The 19,248-nt window shown below is 35.4% G+C and overlaps 1 pseudogene across 1 annotated transcript; it reads right to left on the bottom strand.

Moving 5' to 3' along the window:
- Positions 1–6,476: 6,476 nt before the first annotated feature.
- Positions 6,477–12,092, bottom strand: LOC149553597 (uncharacterized; annotated as a pseudogene). Its single transcript, XR_016353131.1, has 3 exons — positions 10,199–12,092; positions 7,126–7,205; positions 6,477–6,857 (listed from the first exon to the last, which is right to left on the bottom strand). The product of XR_016353131.1 is annotated as an uncharacterized LOC149553597 (transcript).
- Positions 12,093–19,248: the final 7,156 nt, after the last annotated feature.

Genomic DNA, 19,248 nt, shown 5'->3' with positions numbered 1-19,248 from the left:
CACACATTGTATGCACTTGTTTTATTGACCTTCACCGCCTCTTTGGTGTTATCCAAATTGACATTTCCTTCTCAAATAATGAAATCAATATAATAATATTAAGTAATAATTATTTTTAATTGTATAATTATTATAGTGTTTTGAATAATTTTTAATTAAACTTAGACAATTGTAATCTCTCTCTCTCTCTCTCTCTCTCTCTCTCTCTCTCTCTCTCTCTCTCTCTCTCTCTCTCTCTCTCTCACACACACACACACACACACACACACACACACACACACACACACACACACGTGCTCACTCATGTGCATGTGTGCGTGTGCAAAAACCCTATTGATAATGGAGTCTTATTATCTTCCTAACTCAAAATTTATGTTTCAATCGTGCTTGACCCCTATAAGTGAATGTATAGTTCGTTTCAAGTTATCACTTCCCCATTTAGATTTTTATTACAAGGATAACATCAATTTCTAAATGGGCTCCCAATTGACCTCATGGAATACCTAAATATATGCAATAAGTAGACCTATCATTTTCCTTGATGACCTTCTACACTTGTTCATTGTACCCATTATGCACCAAGGTGCAATTACTAGTGGCTAAAATAAAGTCTTCCTAAAAAGTGGGTGGGTAAGGAGAGAAAAAGGGGATAATAAATGTTATGAATAAAAAGGGTGCTCTATAACTTTCTTTCTCTGCAATAATTTCAACTTTGACCTTGGTTTCTGCTACCTATGAGGGCACACCACTCCATGATTTGGGATCCCCTTTTTGTTCGGATCTTCTCTTGGTATTGACTTCTAACCTTGGGGCCCAAGGAGAAATGGGCAACTCAATTCTAAATCCCACACTATCTAAAGTCAATCACATGGTAATTTGCATGTGAAGAATTCCCTAGTAATGACTTGGCCTTCCTTGGGATCTATCCCAAGGTGGGTCAATCTCAGAAGGAATTGTCTAAAACGGCTTTAGTTCATAGTGTGGAGGATGTAAGGACATCCTAGTGGGAAGATCAACCACGACCCTCCAAAATGAAGAACCCAAAATTTATCAGGGCACTGATGGACCTAAGATCTTTCTTTTTGATATGGTGGTAAATAGTATTTCATCATCTCTAAATTTATATTTAGTAGTACACTTTATTACATTTAGACCACCAATTGACATGGTTTGAAAGATGTGTGGTCAGAAATGAAAATTGAAAGGGGGTGCTTGTGTTTTGGTAATGCCAAATGGACTCCTTTTGTTCAAATTCACAGCTGCTAAAGATTTGGTGTTTGTTCTTTTTGGTTTTTGGACTTATGGGAAACACAGTGTAGCTTTGGCTCAATGGCACCTTAGGTTTGATTTGATCCAACTATGTAACTCTATCATCTAGCTCTAGTTTGGTTAAGATTACTCGGCGTTCCCCTATAATTTTGGGATGAAAAAGTGTTTTGATGGATTGCAAAATTGTTTGGTCACCATGTGTCAATGGATATTGTTAATGTTCAACAATCTTTTTCTGTGTATTCTTGATATTGTGTTAATGTTGTTGTGAACAAACCCCTCCCCAATTTTATCACCCTCAACATGAAATGGGGGGAAAGTGGGGAAAAGTCCCATCAATGCTAAGATGATTGTACTATTATTCATAATGGCTAGGAAACAATGAATGATAGTGAGGATTTGGTAAGTAGTTGATTGGATAATTCAAATGGGTGAGCCCCCTACAAATATAATACATTGATTTAATAATTTGATTGTTATTTCACTTGTAGAGGTCATATACTTATATTTTTCCAATTTTTAAGGTTTCACCCAATTTTTATTTTTAACTCTAAGATTTGCTAGTCTTGGAGCAATGTTTACACATCACCTCCTTTTTTAAGAGTTTATTTGCATTCTTTAGCTCTTTGATTTATGTTCTTCGATTGTTTATTTTTATTTTTAATTATCTTTTTCTACTCCTATAAGAACTTAAGAAATTTCCCCATTTACTTATATAACAACAATGAATACACATTTAATATTGTACAATAGAAAAAGATATATAGAAATATATTTAACCATACCATATAATCGATCACCCACCACAAATAAACTTATAATTTTTGATATGTTCTAACAAATAATTATTCATAATGAAATACCAAGAGTTTTAACATACAAGATGTAAAATGTTTTCCCAAAACATTAAGTACACAAAGGTAAAACTCTATGTTACAAGCATTCTAAAATGCTTGTTTTCCATCTTCATGGATTTCATTGTGAGATGTGTGCCACCTTCCCAAAACATTTCATTCTATGTTAATGGAACTTATTTCACTCCTTGCATTATACCTCACACTCCATTGAGGTTCTCCATAGTGGTTTTTAAAAGACTCAAAGACTGGAAATTTCTCCAATCTACATTATTCTTAAATCATGAAGTTTGTTGCTCAATCCAATACAACACTTGGCATGCATTGTGCAAACCTTAGTGAAATCCTTGTGTGGTTCAAAAAAACCACCAAAGTAGATTGTATTAAAGAATTTCATTAATAATCCCATTCTCCTAATCTCCTTATTATGCTTTATAATGTTTTGCACATCTTGGTCACGCAATCCCTGGATACAATTCATGCAAGAAATACCAATATTTGTAGAATTCTATTATTGGATTATTGGATCTTACATACTTAAATCCTCCATTGTTGTGATCTTCAAATCACTTTGGTTGTCATTATAACAGTCAAGAGCAATATGAAAATCTGCATTTGTTGCAATATGGTTAAAAGGGTTTCTGAACCACAAATCATATCAGCATATTGTACACAAACTGTTCCATATTACTACTCATAAAAGATGGATAGTTAAAATTCAATTTCAAAAATTTTATAATATGGAAAACAAATAAATGCAATTATTGAAAAACAAACTCAATTGTAAGAAATGGTTATTTCTTAGAATTTAATATTGTTGACCAGTTGTAAGGAACAACTATTCTTAAATAGTTTTATGTTCAAAGAAATGACTATTAAGTTTAATATTTGAAAGAAATGTAAGAAATAGCTGTTGGGGTTAAAAAGAAAATTAAGAAGATCTCTTAGTATAATTTAAATACAAGTTGATTTAAAATTTAAAAAGATATTTTTTTAATATTGATGGGCTTTTAATTTAGAAAAAAAAAATGGCTATTGGGTTTAATGTTTGAAGTGTAAGAAATGACTATTAGATTTAATATTTGAAGAAAATGTAAGAAATAACTATTGGAGTTAATATTTAAAGAAAAATTAACAAGAATTCTGAGTATAATTTAAATAGAAATTGATTTAAAATTAAAACGATAATTTTTTCATATTAATGGAATTTAATTTTAGAAAAATAGACCATTTTAAAGCATGATTCAAAATGTTGAAGTCAATAACATATTCATTGACTTAATATTGTTGAGCAGTTGTAAAAAATAACTATTATATTTAATATTAGAAGAAATGATATCTGAACATAATCTGAAATATTGTATGAAATTATTAAATTTAAAAAAAGAACTCTTCATGCAAACACTGATTATTAAAAATGATCCAATTCAAAAACATAAAAAATTTATTAACAAACTTTTCAATACTACATGAAATACAAAGAACCTCCTATCATGAAATAAGATTGTTCCTACTATGATTGAATTTAGCTAAAGATATTTCCTGAACAAAATTTGGCTCCCCTGTATTAGGATAAACATTGATAAACGAATTCTTATTATTATCTTAGTATGACCTTCTCGCTGGACACTTTCCCTAGTTTTACTACTTTTATTTAATATTGATATATTTCAACTTTGACCCTTCATTGCCACAAAAGTGAAATTAGATTGTTGATTTATGACCCCTGACCTCACTTTTGTTTAAATCTTTTAACCAACTTTATTAAAAATGAAAAATTCATAACTTACTCAATTATTTTGAATCTCTTACCAACTCAGCTCTGTATGGGTCTATGCATTATATTGAACAGGTCCACCTGTTACTTTCCCTTAATGTCCAAATCCCTGTTTCTTTAAGAAAGCACAGTTTAAACTTCATTAATGATTAATAAGAATAAAATAGGAAAAGGTGATAGGGAAGCTATATCCGATTTCAAGCACAGTTCTCAGAAAAATCAATTCTTCTCCGCATCATCTTCAAGTAATCATCAGTCAAAAAAAGAAAAGTTTTCTCCCCTGAAAAGTCGATACCTTCGGTCTTGAGGATGAAGCAGTGAGAATGAATGTATATGCACCGATTATATATACCTTCTGATCCAAAGCAACTATAACCAGATGATTCAAGAATCTGCTAGTTTCTTCCCCAGTGTGAAATCTCTCCAAGAAAAGATTGTGTTGCCCATGCTTGATTTAATGTGGTTATTACCATTGTCTTGTTACCAAATGTGGAGGCTTTGTGATCTGCTTAACATTGACAGCCATTTGTATTAAGAGTGGCATCTAACTAAAATTCAGTTCAATGTGTATCTCACTTTTGCAAGAAGACCTAGACTGCTAATGCTTATCATCTAGCTTGCTTCATTCTATAGTCTCCAATCTCAGCATTTTTCTTCTTTAACTTTATTCACTAAAAAAGAAAAATTATGATTTTAGGAAATAGGCTTAATCTCATAAAAGCAACAATCAACAGTGGAGGAAGGGGGTCTTGGATGATCAATATATGATTCAGAAAGATTCTTCTGATGGGAATGGTGACTCTTCTCAGGACACTGTGGTGGCAGACTCGACTGTTGTTTCTAATGGCACGACTGTCCCTGCGGTGGTGACCTCTTCTGATCACCTTCTTCCATATTCTATTTCTCATGATTTGACTGTTGCCCCACGTGGCTTCGTCTCTGAATTTTGCTGCCCCATCTCTGGGCGTTGTTGATTCTTCTGCTGCGGTCTGTTCCCTGACTGCAGTGGTTTTAGGGGATAGTTGTGGTGTTGCTGACTTTGGCCGCTGGTTTGGTGGAGGAGGAATGGACCACAGTAAAAAATAAAAAAGTTAGGCCCTCCACTCCTTTTGATATGGCATTACGTTCTCAAAAGTTGGGAAAAAAAGGGAAAGTTTGATTGCAGTTACCCCTTTTTTTGATTTTCTTGGCTCTTTTGGCCTGTTGTTCTTTGTTGTCTAACATGGTAAGGGACCTATTTTCTATTCTTCTTTTTTACCATGAGGTTTCAAGTGCCAATTCAAAACTTGTTTGTGTGGCTGATGAGTACTGTGTTATATGTGATGCCACTGTGGTCACTTGTGTCTTGTTGGGTGACCTGTTTCACCTTTGGATTGTAGTTTTGTTTGGTCTGGGTTTCTTTGAAAAATTTATGATTTGTAAAAGATTTCAAGCTCCCTTCAAAACTCTTTTTTTAATAAAAAACAATCAACAGTGGAGATAAATCAAAAAAATCAACTGCATAATATGTTAAGATTATAGAGCTCGGTTTGATATAATTTTTTGGAGAAAAAAATTAACTGTATGCATGTGCTTTTGTTTTCACCCTTGCATATGAGAACTTCATTATTATATTGTGCTGAATTCTTCATCGGGAAGAAGCTTTTATCAGAAAGAATTTTTAAACTATATGTCGTTTTAATTCAAATTTTGTAAGCATTACTTTTTTTATACATATTTATTGAACTTATTTTCCTTGATAATGACCACTCACCAAATATTAAAATAATCTCTTAAAAATGTCTGGTTCTGCAAGCAGAATTACTGTAAGCAAAAGCCCATGGACCAAGTTGAACTAGAAAATGATTTTGCATTGTGTATCTCTTCATGAACTGTTACGAATAAAGAAAAGTACTTACAATGTTTATTTTCCTTTCTTAGTTTAGAAGAGGAAATTTAAAAAATCCCACGGGCTCCACCTTCTCATCCTTACCTTTGAAAGTTTAAAAGTTTATAGTTTGAGACAGAGATTGATTAATGCCAACCTACTACTAGCTATCTTGCATAAGTTTATTGAGAAAATAATTAAGTTTTTGGAAACCCAAGGAAAACTCTACTTACTGGAAAACCAACTTTGGCGACAAAGAAAACTAAACAAAAATTTCAGTTGAACTACAACTTGAACAGAAGCGTAGCTTCAACAGCTTTTCTGGGCCTAAAGTATATCAACTAATACAGGGTCTAAATCGTATCTACCCACAACCTAAATGAACTAACCTAGTGTCCAATTCGTGTCTACTCGCAATTAACCAACAAATACGTGGTCCAATTTATGACTGGAGAAGAAAATTCAGTACTTGAACATCCTAACTCACACTTATCAAAATCTTGCATGGAAATTTCAAATCACTCCCAATTTTTTACAACAATTTACATGGTAAGTCCTCTAATTATAACTAAGATTTCAAGTCCACATCATCAATCATGAGCACATTTTTTGCCAAGTTGTCAAAAACAGCCCAAATAAAAAGTGAGACCAATGGTCATGCAAAAAAGGTACCCATATTTGCACAGCTAATGTGGCATCACAGCATTGGTTACTTGCTACAACTAAAGGTACATTTCATTCAATTTTGGGTAAGCATCATTGTACTAACAACTTTAAAGTCACAAGTATTGGTGCAACGTTGTCAAAATACTTGGACATCAAATTGGACATCAAATCAATAAGTGTAGGAATCAAGTCAACTCCTCCTATCACAACCATTACAACCTGTTCAAGTCTGAATCCTCTCCCCTACCCACCTACTTAACATGAAAGCAAACTCTAAAATGTTAAATATTAGTTGATGCACAATGAATTTCAACTGATTTAATCCAATTACATATTTAATCTTCTTCCGAACAATGTCATGAATCGCGGGCCAAATGTGACCCTTTTCACTATTATGATAACCTTGCAAAGATGTCTTTGTCCTCTGTAAAGTGCAAAACCCAATTCACAACATCTTCACGATTCAAATTATGTACCCAATTAATATAAGTTTGCATTCTAGTACAACAAAAAGGGAAATAATGAATGATATGAAATCTGCCATCTAATTGTATTCTCATACAGATAGCTAAAACGAAACAATGAATCATATAAAATATTCCATCAAAAAGAAAGAATTACATCAAAGATTCAAATTTGAGGGTTCCCAAGAAGAAGACCAAATAATTGTAGTGAGAAATTTGCATACGCACCAGGCCATGAGCTATGGTGGTAGGATGAGGTTTGTTGGCTCCCAACCTTCTTTCAATATTCTTTAACGGGTTGCAGATCCCTATGATCAAGAATATTGAATGGTTGGCTAACGAATGCAAGAGAAAAATACAACAATATACATAAAGTAAGACACAATGTATTGGATTCCCTAAAGAGACGGTCATTACAGAAAGCTCAGAACAAAAATACATACCTTTCGAGTCCCAAATCATGGGCAGAAATCTGTGAAAAGCAATCACAACCCCAAATATATGCAATTGCAATCCCAATTCCTTGGCAGCGGGATTTGAGACATGACATGGGCTTTCAGTAGTTTTTTAAACATCAAATGTTAAGGAAGTGAAACCATTTTTATCTATTTCAGATATTAACAATGGCATTTTTATAAACAGACTGCAGAGTGGCGGATTCGCAGTGCCCTTGTATGATCTGGGAAACAAACTTAGCCTCAGTCATGTTCAAAATGCGAACAAGTCGTGTCAGATTTAACTTGCCCAAGAGTTATCACTACAAACAATTTTTTGGGCTAATTTCTATCATATAGCTGAGCACTCATTATGGTTGAATATTAACTGTGTGTTTTGGATCAGAGGTTGGTTTGTATGGAAAATAGTTTCTCAATACATAGAGGAAAAGGTGTTTGTTATTTTTAGTCTGATTGTTAAATTAAAAACAGTGTGACATGGGACTCGCATTCCCTCCTAAACTTTCTAAACTTCGAAATACCTGTCCTTGCATCAAGTACTTGAGTATCCAAGTATCCCCACCTCTACCATTTCGCAACCATGCTATCTAGCCGGGATGAGTACTTGAATTTCCATTTGAATTCTGATTTTTTCATGTTACTATTGGGTATTTAATAGCTTACTATGTTGAATGTTCAATGATTTTAGTTCATGTTGCAATCTTGCTATATTTGAATATTTAATTTGGTATGTTCTGCTGAAATATCGTTTCCTAGCATTTCAAGTTCTATACATATATTATACAACACCCCTACCTAACCTGTCCACCACTTAGTGTTGTACCTGACCGTCCCCCTCCCGAAAATGAGACCCATTTTCCTATCCCGAAAACTCGTCCCAGCTTCCCCTGTCCTGACATACTGCAGTACGGTTATTACACTCATTAAAAACAAACAAAAAAATTGCACTAATTGTTAAAAGTTCTTGTTCTGCCTACTATTACCATATAACTGCCAGATTGCAAATATCTCTGAAATTAAGCCCAATGTCATTATATATAAAGCACTGATGATCATTGTACCTACATTTTGCTCAAATTCGCGCTTCCTAGAGAATTCCAGAGTTCATTTTCATTTTTCTTGACTCCTGCTCGTTTGGCACTTCCTAATCAACTTGATCAAGCTGGTTAATAAAAAAGAACTATACTCATTGTTTCTGTATATAATAGTTTGCAATCTTCAAGAGAACTGATTCATATGCTAATGTGTTATGTTTAATATCTTTCAGGAGAAGATGTTTGGTGTGTTAATCTCTATTGGGTGTCCCCTTAGCTTTAATTGTAGTTGCTACCTCAGATTGTGTGGCATCACAGAGGTAAATACCGTATCAGTTAGAATTAAATTTTAGAACTTACAATTTACCTTAAGCAAAGATGTTACTAGTTGATCAAGGATTTACTCCTCAACAAGGCTGTACATATGGGGACTTCACTCCTCATTATGATCATCAGCTTGGAATGTATCGTAAACATCGTATGATCTTGGCATTATGAATCTAAAACTTGTGGGAAATGATGTTTCTATACCTTCTTTGTGAATGCATAATCGTCCTGATAGAAGTGCAGATCCTGCTGTGCCGTCTTCTAGACATGTTACAAGAATACCATAAAAGTTATGCAAGGAATGAAGGTATTGATCCCAACTTAACGGCTGTGAACGCAGTAACTAATGATGTTCATGATGCTCCTACTAATTTAGCACCTCTTGTATAACCTGCCCTGTGGTATAGAAAATCCTTCAAAGAACTGTGCAAATTTAGGAGTATAAGGATTGCATGAGTCCTAAGGAAACAACAATCCTCGCATAATCTTTCAAGTAACTCTCCCCCAAGAACTTAAAAATTAGATTTCTGTGACATTGCTACAGGTCCTTGTGGTTTTGCAACATGCTATTGTTCTGCGGTTGCAACTTTCAATGTCAAGTAGAATAATGAAGAGCGAATTCTACAATAGCCTATTTACTATAAATAAATCTAAATATTGGCTTAATTAATTCGGCTTTTTGATTAAGGTTAAATGCTTTCCTATTATAAATAAAACGTGAAAGTCTAATTTTTATCACTAATTGCTAGCCTGTGGAATCTTCATAGCTTTACAAGTACATATACATCAAAGGCTTGGAACTAATTGCTTCACAAAATGCACATGTATTTTTTAAATCAATAACACATTGATTGTTTTATTTGATTGTACTTTTGACTTCATTTTTGGATTAAGAGATGGAGATTAGGATTAAATTTGGCAAGAGAATATAGTCATTGAAGAATAAAACACGTATAAAAAAGCCTTCAATATAAATTATGTCAGAGCTCTGCTATCACTAATTTTCAGCATAGTCAACCATGTAAGTTTTAAGATATATACGAATTCATTTGAAAAAAAAGGGATTTTGAAAAGAAGTTATAGTTTAAAGATACTATGCATAATTTCTAATCTTACTAAACTACATCTTCACTAAACCAATGGTACCAAACCAAACTCACATTTTACCAAATGTAGGAACCATTTCACCAAAGACAGGAATTTTGACACTTTGACACTTGCCTCTTTTGTTATATTGCTGAACCAATAAAAAAATATTATATTTTATAATCATTCAGAACTTAAAATTAAATAAGACAGAACTTTTGTATGAGAAATTATACAGAGATGCATAATAATATCACATAATATTTACAATGAAAAATCTATCATAAGGAAAAAATAAAAAAAATACAACAATATACATGGAGTAAGGTACGGTGCCTTAGATTCATATGAATTAGAGCAAATAGGTCATTACAGAAAGCTCAGAGTAAAAATAAATACCTTTACAAGCCCAAATAAATGCAATTACAATTCCAATTCGTGAGCAGTAGGAATTGAGACAAGACATGGGCTTTCAGTAGTTTTTGAATTTTTATAGACGAACTTGGCCTCTGTCATAATCAAAACAGGATAAAGTTGTGCATCAGATTAAACTTCCCCTCTCCATTATTCATTTCATATTTTGCAAAACTACCTCACCTTCTACAAACACTGACAGCATGAACTGGAAAAAATGTCGCTGTAGAATAGGCATCCACATGAATGGTGCTGTAAGAGTGGAATGGTGTTGTAAGAGTGGCTTGCGCCCTATTGCTCTTCATCCATTGGAAACTAGTCTTGCCCTAAGCTCGCATCGGCCGCTGGTCATCGCTGGGCTTAGGTCACAGGACACCTCCATATGTATATGTGTGTATATATATATATATATATATATCCGAATTTCCTTAAAATTACCCCTCTCATGGAGAACAGGGGCAGGATCGCTTTCCTGAATATTGAGGTGGTTTCTCAACAAGATTCGTGGGCCTAACAAATCAAGGAAGATATCAATAGCTTAAAAACTAAGAGCTTCATATTTTTTATCCGTCTGAGACATTAGCAATGGCATTTTTATATACAGTCCACAGAGTAGCGGCCTCAGGATGCCCTTGAATGATCTGGGAGACAAATTTAGCCTCAGGCATCATCAACATTGTAAAAATTCGGGTACGATTAAACTCCCCCTCTCCATTCATTGCTGTCATATTTTGCAAAAGTGAAAACCTGGGCCTGATTACCTTTTCCAAACTCATTGACAACAGACGGGGACGCTTTACCACAAAGTCTACAGAGAGTTTCATGTTATTGAGCATAAAGTCCATCTTTTTCTTAATGTTTGCCTCCAACTTTTTGAAAAGTAAAGGTTCAGCCCTAACTACTTCCAGGGCTTCCTCGGGCGAAAGGCCCCAAAGCTGAAGATTGTGAATTCTAGCCTCTAAATCTTCGATGCTGCTCATGGCCACCATGTTCACAATGTATTTGTACAAGTTGCTTTCCTTGGGAATGCCAATCTTGCGAATGAGATCAAGTTGCTCGGGAGAGAGAGAAGTGCGAGTCAAAACCTAGGGATTAACGAAGAAAAACATGGTGAGCTCTGTTCCACGAAAGCCAAAATCCTCCCAAAAGGCAACCGAGGTTTTGAAGGTTTCCTGCAAACTCTTTCTAAGAATACGGGGGTTACTCCTAATTGCTCTAATCAGCAAGGATGGCGTGGGGAATACAGTCCTAAGAAGCTCAAGGTTGGAGCGTAGGAGCTCCAGCTTCGTACCTAAGACACTCGGTAGGCCGGTTATATAATTGGATAGATTTTCCCCCCCAATGCCGTGATCTTTTAGGAGTTGAATCTTGGGCTCCAGCAATCTTTCCGCACTCGTCAACAAAAGCGAGGGCTGATATTTGATTATTTTTGCAATTTGATCTTCGCTGCAGCCGTGTTTGTTGAGTACGAACACGGTCTCTTCAATATTATCTAGGGATTTCAGTCGGCACAACGTGGGGCAGAATTTCACCATTTTTGCAGCGTCGGCCAAAGAGATGTCAAATCTGGTAGTAATGAAGTGCAAGAAGAGATTTTGCGAAGGGGCATTGTTGCTGTTGGCAACATTACTGTCCGCAAGAACGGAAAAGTTAGAAGCCAGGTGGGTTAGGGTTGGGAGAAAGAGGTTGCGCCGCACAGTTGAGCAGAAGGAGGAGAGCTTGACGGCCATGTTGGAACAAAGTGGAGGAGACAGAGAGGGAGACAGCAAACAAGGGTTTCCTTTTCCTCGACAGGTGAAGCGGCTGTAAAGGGCATACTAGGGTTTCAACGACCTACACGAACTATAAGGATATAACAACACATCCTAAAATTTGATGAATGATGTTTCTAACAAGAGACGCAATGGTCATAGTTCCTTTCTAACACATAATGGTTGTAGAGGTGTAGATGAGTGAGAATCTAAATTAACATTATGAATATATTGATTTTTGCCTAGAAATGCACTTGTGATCTGATAGGATTGCTCATATTTTGTTGTTAAATTCTCGTCTTAGAAATGCACTTGTGATCTGATAGGATGGCTCATATTTTGTTGTTAAGTTCTCGTGCTATATTATTATATATTTGGGCATTTAAGCCCAAGAATAAGAGGCCAAAGTGTGAAAAATCAAATATTGCAGTCACTGATTATTAATCTCCTATCATAAATGACTATCAAACTGCTGAAAATAAATTCTCAGCTAATATCGAAAAATAACACAACTGCAACTGCACTTATATAATACGGAAAAAAATGCGCAACACAATGAACACAATATTTTTGAACAAATTGTCCCTGGAAAAACCCCTAAGGGAAAACCAGTTCTACAAATGAGGAATTATATTAAACTTTAGCAAATCAAGAGATACGAAAATTCCTTGCCTCTCACTGGCAGAACTCTGACAACCTCCTAATTTCTCCCACTGATATTCCTCACTGCTATCCCTGCGCTAACACTGCGCCCTTGCTAACACTGCAAGACTGTTTGCTAACACTGCAAACTGCTTCTCCAAAGCTTCTTACCCAAATGACCCAATGACCCCTTTTTATTCTACTCCTGTTGGTAAACCAACGATCGAGATTAAATCAAACCAACGGCTGAGATTAAGACAACTCGACAGCCAATAATAGCATTGGTTGCAAGGTGTCCAAAAGGGAATCTCTAAAATTAGTAAATAATAACCATTTACTAATTCTTGGCAAGTGGACAAACAGCTGTCCAAACCACCCATAAATACAACTACTATTCATAGATAAGGACGAACAGTTGTCCAAGCTACCCATAAATACTACTGCTATTTTCGGGTCAGAAATAACAGTTGTCCAACTAACAATAATTAACACTCCCTCTTAGCGAGGAAGTTGTTCTGTATGACACCCATCTTATCTCTGAAGAAGATAAATTTGGCTTTTCCCAAAGCCTTCGTCAGAATGTCTGCTACCTGCTCATCTGTAGGTATGTATTGTAGTCGAACAACTCCCCTTTGTACACAATCTCTGATGAAGTGATATCTGATATCTATATGTTTAGACCTGTCATGAAACATTGGATTCTCAGACAACTTGATGCAACTCTGATTGTCACAATGTATCACAGTAGTCTCAACCTTCTGACCAAACAAGGCTACTAACAACTTTCAAAGCCATATAGCTTCACATGTCGCCATGCTAGTTGCTATGTATTCTGCTTCTACTGAACTTAGAGCCACAGACTTCTGTTTCCTGCTGAACCAAGATACAACTCCTGATCCCAAGCTGAAACAACATCCTGAAGTGCTCGTTTTGTCCGTTGTACTTCCTGCCCAATCTGCATCAGTTTAGCCTATCAACCTGATACCTTCACCTCGAACATATCTAATCCCATACTCAACTGTACCATGCAAGTAACGTAGCACATGCTTAGCTGCTATCCAATGCATTCTTTTTGGTTCAATCATGAACTAACTAAGAGAGTTTACTGCAAATGCTATATATCGCCTAGTATTGACCAAATACATAAGCGAACCAATCAACTGTCTATATAAAGTGGGATCTACATCTTTCTCCTTAGATGTATCTACCTTCCTCCAATTCGTGATCATGGGTGTAGACATGGCTTTGCAATCCTCCATCCCAAATTTCTTCAAGATTTCAATGCAATATTTCCCTTGACCAAGAAAAATCTCCCCATCTGTCTGCCACACTTCAATGCTTAGAAAGTAGTGCATAAGTCCTAAATCCTTCATCTCGAACTCTTCTGCAAGGTTCCTCTTGCAATCCACTATGAGCCCTAGTGAACCTATAAGAAATAGATCGTCCACATAAAGAACAAGAATGAGAATCTCACCCCCAACCATCACGTAGTAGAGGTTAGCATCTGCTTCACTCTTCACAAAGTCCATTTTCTGCAAGTATGTATCAATGCGCTCATACCACGCTCTAGGAGCCTACTTGAGTTCGTACAATGCTTTCTTCAATTTGCACACGTGGGTCTCTTTGTTGTGTGCTACAAAGCCTTCTGGTTGTTCTATGTATACCTCCTCCTTCAACTCACCATTGAGGAATGCTGTCTTGACATCCATTTGATGGATTTGCCATCCCATCTGTGCTGCAAGTGAGATTACAGCTCATATAGAAGTATGCCTGGCAACTGGAGCAAATGTCTCCTCATAATCTATTCCCTCCTTCTGAGAGAACCCCTTTGCCACGAACCTAGCCTTGTATTTCTCGATGCTACCATCTGCATCATGTTTTATCTTATAGATCCAGCATGATCAAACTACAGCCCTATCTATTGGTCTAGGTACTACCTCCCACACATCATTCTGCATTATTGAAGAATATTCCTCAACCATAGCATCTCGCCATACCTGATGTTCTGCAGCTTCCTGATAGCTAGAAGGCTCACTATCTACCAACTGACTAACTAATGCCACATAGTCATTGAACTTGGCTGGTTGTCTTCGCTGTCTAGTACTCTTCCTAGGAGCTCCCACAAACTCCTGAGTATCCCTTTGTGTATCTGGAACCAGATGGTTCCTGCTACCAACTGTAGAGGATGAAATGTCAACCTCTAAGTGTTCTAGATGCATTTCCTGTTGCACCTATTGCTCCATACTCTGTGAATCTTCACTAACTGAGTCTACACTCGTCCTGGTAACTGTACTTGAGCTTTGTTGCCCTTGACTTGGTCTTGGAGCTTCTGTTGGCTGCTCACTTTGATCATCTACTGGCAAATCTCTGGATCTCCTGAATGCCTTGTCCTCCATGAACTTGACATCCCGTTTGATAATAACTCTTTTAGTCCCCGGAATGAAAATCCTGTATGCCTTTGAGGTCTGACTGTACCCAACAAAGTACCCCTTCTCTGCAGTCTGATCTAACTTTGTACATGTATCTCCAGGAATATGACAATATGCCAAACTCCTAAATATCCTGAAGTGACTAACATCTGGCTTCTTCCCCGTGAAAGCCTCCTCTAGTGTCATCTTCCCTAGCACCTTGTGTGGAACTCTATTCTGAATGTAGACTGTTGTATTACACGCCTTTGCCCACAAGTGACGGGGCATGTCCCGGTCATGTAACATAGCTCTTGCTGCCTCCGATATAGAACAGTTCTTCCTCTCAGCAACTCCATTCTGCTGTGGATTGTAAGGAACAGTCCATTCTCTCTTGATTCCTTCTCTCGTGCAGAACTCCTGGAAGACATTTCCTTTGTACTCGCCTCCATTGTCTGACCGAAGAACCTTTATCTTCTTTCCTGTTGAGTTCTCCACAAGAGCCTTGAACTCTTGGAATCGACTGAAAACCTCATCCTTAGTCTTCAAGAAGTATATCCAGGTTTTTCTAGAGAAATCATCAATAAAAGTAACATAGTACTCATATCCTCTGAGAGATTTCGTCGACATTGGTCCACAAACATCTGAGTGTACTAGATCAAGAACACCCTTAGATCTAGTGTCACTCCTTGGAAAAGATGCTTTCGCAAACTTCCCCAACACACATCCCTTACATACATTGTCATGCTCTGTGCTCACCTCTGGAACACCTGTCACGGTCTCACGAAGCAATCTAAGTGCTCCATGATGAATATGGCCCATCCTCCTATGTCATAGCTCTCCAAGATCTCTAGGATTACGGTTGCTCATAAGTGCCTTAGGAGCATCAAACTGCAATCTATAAAGGCGACCACTCCTAACTCCAATAGTTATGGGTGATTTCCAATCCTTGTGCTTAATCAACACATGTGTCCCTCTAAAGAGTACATTATACCCCCTATCCTGAAGAACAGATATAGAAATCAAATTCATACCTAAGCCTGGCACATATAACACATCATGAAGTGGAATTATCTTTCCATTCTCCCTCTGAAACTGAACAGTCCCTTTTCCCAATAGGGTTGAGTTTGGACAAGTTTCCCATAGAAATCTTGATGTTGGTGTCCTCCTCCTTGTAACTGGAGAAGTACTCTCTAACTCCTGTCATATGAAATGACGCCCCACTATCTATATACCAAACACATTGTGAGGTTGAGCTAACCATACAAGCTATGAGTGCAAACTCATCTTCCATTCTACTGGAGAGTTCTTCTGCACTTGCTGAAGCTACCACCTGCTTCTTACCCTTCTTCCTCTTTGGGCAATCACTGACATAGTGGCCAAACTCGTGACATCCAAAGCACTTGACCTTAGAAAGGTCCTTCTTCTTCTTTTCACTTTGTGAATTTGATCCTTTGTTAGATCCCTTCTTTGCTTTCCCTTTACCCGCTAAGGCAACATTCTCTTGTTCCACCTCATTTTTCTGACTCTTGTTGGCCCCATTGACAAGACTTAGTCTAAACTCCTCCTGAGTGAAATCAATCCATAGTCGATCCCAACTCGGTAAAGTATCTCGTCCATTGACAACTTGAACAAAGACACTCCATTGTTTAGTAAACCCATTTAGGGCTATTCTCACTAGCTCATCATCACTAGGGCTATCTCCAACAGCTGCTAACTTGTCCTTGACAAGTCTGAGCCTGGTGAGGTAACTTGTGACGTCTTCTCCCTGATTCATCCGGGTATTCTTTAGCTTCTCTTTGAGAATCAACTTCTTGTTGGTGGTAACATTCTGGTATAGATTTAGAATGGCGTCCCACATATTCTTTGCTGTATCTAGCTCCGAGATATGTGGAACAATATGATCCTTGACACCATCAAGGATAATCCTCCTCGCTTTGGCATCGTCCTTCCTATATGCTGCAAGCTGTGTTGCATCTGTTGGTATAGGTACACCACTGGTAGCATAATCCTTGATACCATTCTCTTCCAACAATAAAGAAATTCTGGCCTTCCAGACACCAAAATTTGAGGCACCATCCAATCTATCCTGATCTCTCAAACTAGCTGAAGCCATCTCAAGGGTTTAAAGCAATAATAAATCTAAAGAGATCAAAATTTCTTTCCTAGGGCAAAACTCTTCTACCCTTAACAATGCTCTGATACCATGTGAAAAATCAACTATTGCAGTCACTGATTATTAATCTTCTATCATAAATGACTATCAAACTGCTGAAAATAAATTTCCAGCTAATATCAAAAAATAACACAACTGCAACTTCACTTATATAATACGGAAAGAAATGCGCAACACAATGAACACAATATTTTCGGACAAATTGTCCTTGGAAAAACCCTTAAGGGAAAACCAATTCTACAAATGAGGAATTATATTAAAATTTAGCAAATCAAGAGATACAAAAATTCCTTGCCTCTCACTAGCAGAACTGCGACAACCTCCTAATTTCTCCCGCTGATATTCCTCACTGCTATCCCTGCGCTAACACTGCGCCCTTGCTAACACTGCAAACTGCTTCTCTAAAGCTTCTTATCCAAATGACCCAATGACCCCTTTTTATTCTACTCATGTTGGTAAACCAACGACTGAGATTAAATCAAACCAACGGCTGAGATTAAGACAACTCGACAGCCAATAATAGCATTGGTTGCAAGGTGTCCAAAAGGGAATCTCTAAAATTAGTAAATAATAACCATTTACTAATTCTTGGCAAGTGGACAAACAGCTGTCCAAACCACCCATAAATACAATTGCTATTCATAGATAAGGAAGAACAGCTGTCCAACTAACAATAATTAACACAAAGTTCCCAATATGGCACTAAGTACTTAATATCATATTATGATCAATACATATGCTTTAGACAAATTTGCACCTTCTAAGTTGACAACTTAAATTATGTGCAATGAGAAAAGATATCCATACCAATATTTGAATTATAGAACTTGAAGAAGTGATGAAGCATTTGAAGTATCACATTATATGTTTAAGCATACTATGCATGCTACTAGACAACCATAAGTAGTTGGAACAACGCCCCCAACTATGTATTATTCTCATCTCGATTATCAAATGGAACTCACACTATTTTTAATCATTAGCACTGGACAAAAACTAGGATAAAGATATAGATAGAGATAAATAATAGTATACAACTATAACAACATAAACATATATGCAGAGAAAAAAAGGATAGATAATATAGAGGAGGAAGAGGAAGAGAGAAAATAGTAAGATAGAGTGATACCAACATAAGTTGTGTGTGAGAGAGAGAATTAAATATAATTATTTTTCTTAATAAAACAAATAGTCAAAATAAAATCATGGTTATAATAAAGAATTAAAATATATTATATTTTAATTAATAAAACTAGGAATTTAGTTTTTATATTAAAACTCACATTTCTCTAAGAAAAAATGAAATGTATTGAAATATATAAATATTTTATAAGTAAAACTAATTGTTTAATTTTACACAATTAGAGAAGGTTTACTATTTAATGTTTTGTATTTCCAAATTTTTAATAAAATTAAGTAATTTTTAATTATGAAATAATATCTATATAATTTAATATGTACATTTATAAATAATAAATAGATGTAATACATATAAATTTAATGTTGATGAATAAATATGATGTAATAAATAAAAAATAAAATATTACTATTTAATTTTAATACATAGTTTATAAAAACCTAATAATAATTTAAATATCTTTTAGAATTGAATTATTTCTATTTTGTGGTTATTTCTTTAGTATGTTTTTTGATATCAAATATAATTATTAATTTAATATTAAAATATATATTTAAGTTTTAAATGTATTTAAACTAAATGATAAATTGTTTAAATAAAAACTATTAATAATAAAAAATACTACAATTTAAAAATTGTAACACTTATCAATTATACATATTATAAACACTATTATAAAATATAATTAAAAAATAATATTGTTTAATTTATTTTTATAAAAGTAAAATAATAGTAATAATTTAGCCACTTATGCATTACATGAAGTTTTAGGAACAAGTTATATCAAATAGTCAAAAATAAACATCAATGTAAAATTAATAATAAATATATTTAAAATAAAAAATAAAAAATATTTACTAAATTGTGATAATTAATATTGATTAGACATGATGTGTGAGGTGGAAGATAAAATGATTTGAAAA

Source organism: Cupressus sempervirens, chromosome 6 (genome assembly GCF_028749045.1).
Source record: "Cupressus sempervirens isolate cs-2001-9-10 chromosome 6, ASM2874904v1, whole genome shotgun sequence".
Lineage (NCBI taxonomy): Eukaryota > Viridiplantae > Streptophyta > Pinopsida > Cupressales > Cupressaceae > Cupressus > Cupressus sempervirens.
The sequence above is the reverse complement of the archived record's forward strand: the minus strand, read 5'-3'. Positions and strand labels throughout refer to the sequence as shown.